Below are 3,490 nucleotides of genomic sequence, written 5' to 3' on the forward strand. Positions count from 1 at the left end.
CAAATGCTAATTTCCCATTTCAGATCAGATTAAATAGCCAATAAATATTCTGTAAAACTCCTGGTATACGGCATTAAGAAAAACATTCTTTGAACAGTTTTGCTTTGCATCCCTGTTGGTCCCCAGAGCTTCACAGACCACTGGCATTCAGCTCTAACAGATGTCCTAAACCCCAGGGAATTTCAAGAGACTACTGAACTATTATGCACCTTGTGAAGGTTAAAATATTTCATGTTGCTAACTGACTTTCCTTCTGTTTTGATACCTGCCTCAGATCCTTTCTAGAACAGCGGGCCACATAGGTAGACTCTATATTAATAGATAGATAGATAGATATTATAGATGGATGATAGGTGATAGAAAGATAGATGATAGTTAGTTTATATAGCCATCCCCTCCACTCAATAAACACTCATTTATATTTATATGTCAGTTCATTCAAAACTACTAAAAATGAATTACACCTGAGACCACTTAGCTTCAAGTTAGAGTAAGCTTCTTGATTTGAAATAGTATTTTAATTAGCTTTGAATCACCTATATAAAGTATAATATTGGGCAGGAAATGATCAAATAGCAAACCCAAAATAATAACAAAAATGAAACAAACTAATGAAGAAAAGTGTTGTAAGTTTCAAGTGATAATACTATATACAAACACCCCAAAGAATACTTGATTAGTAAATAAACTGGTTATAGACATCCTACAATTTCCATTGCATAGCAGACAACTTATCACACTTAAATAATCACTAGAACCCAATGTACTATACAAACCATCAGTAAGGAAAGAATTAAGGCTGCCATTTGAGAGTGAAGCATAGGAACAAAGTGTGAGAGTCTTTAGTGAAAACTGAGATAGCTACCTCTGTAGGAGGTAACTCCTCAGTCAGGAAAGACTGAGCTAGGAGATATCAGCATCTCGTCTTGAGAGCAGCGAAGGTCCATTTAAGATGGAGATTCTCTATTTCAAGGACGTCTTCGGTCATATTCAGCAACATTGTGGTAGGCATTGTCTCAGTGAAAAATTGGACTTAAGTAGAATGGAAGCAGAAGAGTTGATGTGTATGCAATAGAATGATTTCAATGATTATCATGGTACTCAAGAGATCATGAAAAGTGAAAATAGCAGGACCAGTGGACTGAAGAACCTACTGTAAGACAAAGGATTCTTTAAGCTGAGGTTAAAAGCGTGGGGGGGGCGGTGAATGGAGAGTGTTAAATGCAAAATTTAAAGCAGGAGATGAAGGATTGTTGATAAGAAGGTAGTGACTGTGGGAGACAGAAATTGAGGTGGGGGGCAGATATAAAGATCATTTGAGAGAAGCCGAAGAAACTGAGAGACTTAGACATTAAATGTTTCCCCTATATGGATCTGGAAATCAATTAAAAAAATAGATTAGAGACCTATAGTGAACTATAATCACTCTTTTACTGATGATAGATGATTATGTCTTTCATTTAACAAAATTAAAATTTAAAATTAGCTAGGGTTTACAATTCGTCAGAGGTCATGCAATATGTAATCTATAAAATACATGATTTTGTGACGAGTAGGAATGCAATTTCTCCAATTTTTAAGTAATAATCTTGGCAACATAATACAACTTATTTTTAATGGAAAGTATGGTTTTACTTTGAGGGAAAAAGTAGGAAAAGAAATCTTTGGAACATTAGCTTCTATAATAATAATATAATAAGCTAATTTTGAAAGACAGTGGTTATTAATATCTGATGTATATTCATAAATAATAACCTTGTTATAGAAATGAATATATGTTATTTAGGATTCTTTAAACTTATGAATATTTTACAAAATAAATACAGTGAATGATTATTCAAAATCAAAATAATTTACAGAATATAAGAGTTTTTATATGTATATACCTTTACAGCAGTTTGAGGAAATTTAATTTTAAAACTAATATTTTATTATAACTTAATTTATATTTACCCTAATAAAAATGAGTCCAGTGTTAGAAAATGTGACTCTTTAGTTTGGGGTCATGAGTTCAAGCCCTATGTTGGGCCTAGAGATTACTTAAAAAAAAAAATTTAAAAAAGAGTCATTTAGTAAATATACTGGGCAAAAATGGGCCCTTATTGGAAAATAAGTCAAGTGTGTTCACTCTAAGCTTATGGAGGAATAAAATATATACTGATATAATGAATATGCAATTTCACTTTTATTTTCAAAATGAATTCCCACCACTTATAAAAATCTATAGGTCATACAAAAGAGAGAATACACCCATTTAAAATAGATTTCAAGTAGTACATTAGTCTCGTTTTTTAAAAAAGTTTTAAGGGTTTCCTGGTGGCTCTGGTGGTTAAGCACCTGCCTTCAATTCAGGTCATTATCTCAAGGTCCTGGGATTGAACCTTACTTGGAGTCCCACAGTTGGCTCAGTGCTCAGTGGGGTGTCTGCTTCTCCCCTCTCAGTGTGAACTCTCTTTCTTTTGCTCACTCTCTCTCTGTAGTAAACAAATAAAATCTTAAAAAGTTTTAATAATGTAAAGGGAATTGAAGATTATGAAGTTAGATGACTGTTCATGTAGCTGCCTACAAATTTGAGTCCTAGTTAATTATATATGTTAAATGTTTTCATAATGTTTTATTACCTTTAAGTAATCATAACTACATTCAACTAAAATATGTTGCTAAATAGTCTACAAGACATGCACTCTATTTAATAGATAAAATATTCCAGGATTCCATTTCTGGTTTTGGTATTGATGCATCTTGTAATCCTATTCTCTCTGAACTAAAAGTTTTTCATTAATAAGACGGTAGATTGACCAAGACCATTTATGTTGTTAACACCTTTCAAACTCAACATTGTATGAACAATTTAGATATAGTTAGATTTCTGCTGTGTGTGCATATAGTTAAAAAGAGCTTTGAAAAAAATGACTTTTGATCTTTGTTAACACTATCAGCAACTCAGATGTAAATAATTGGTCCCAAAACTATTCAAATTATAAGAGATTACACATTAGTGAAGTTAAAAAAGTGAAAAAGTTCGAAAAAGTGACTTTTCAGAGAGTCATGATGATAAAAGGACAGTTATATTCAGGTAAAGAGAATAGAGAACTTGATTTATTTGGGTTCACTATACATGGTAATATATTTAAGGTTCCTATTTATTTATTTATTTATTTATAACATGATCAGGGAGGAAGGGGCAGAGGGAGAGGGACAGAGAGAGAATCTTAAGCAGGTTCCACACCCAGCATAGAGCTGGAGGCGGGGCTCAGTCTCACAACCTTGAGGTCATGACCTGAGCTGAAATAAAGTGTCAGCTGCTTACCTGACTGAGCCACCCAGGCACCCCTTATGGTGACCATTTGTAAGCTTGATTTTTTTTTTTTTTTTCAGTAACTGGACATTTCTAGATACGTAATCTGAACATTAGTGGGATTGAACTTTTCATTTTATTTTTTTAATCAATGAACTCAGAGAAACTAAGGAGCATCTACTATTTATTTTG

The sequence above is a fragment of the Neovison vison genome, chromosome 5 (genome assembly GCF_020171115.1).
Source record: "Neovison vison isolate M4711 chromosome 5, ASM_NN_V1, whole genome shotgun sequence".
NCBI lineage: Eukaryota > Metazoa > Chordata > Mammalia > Carnivora > Mustelidae > Neogale > Neogale vison.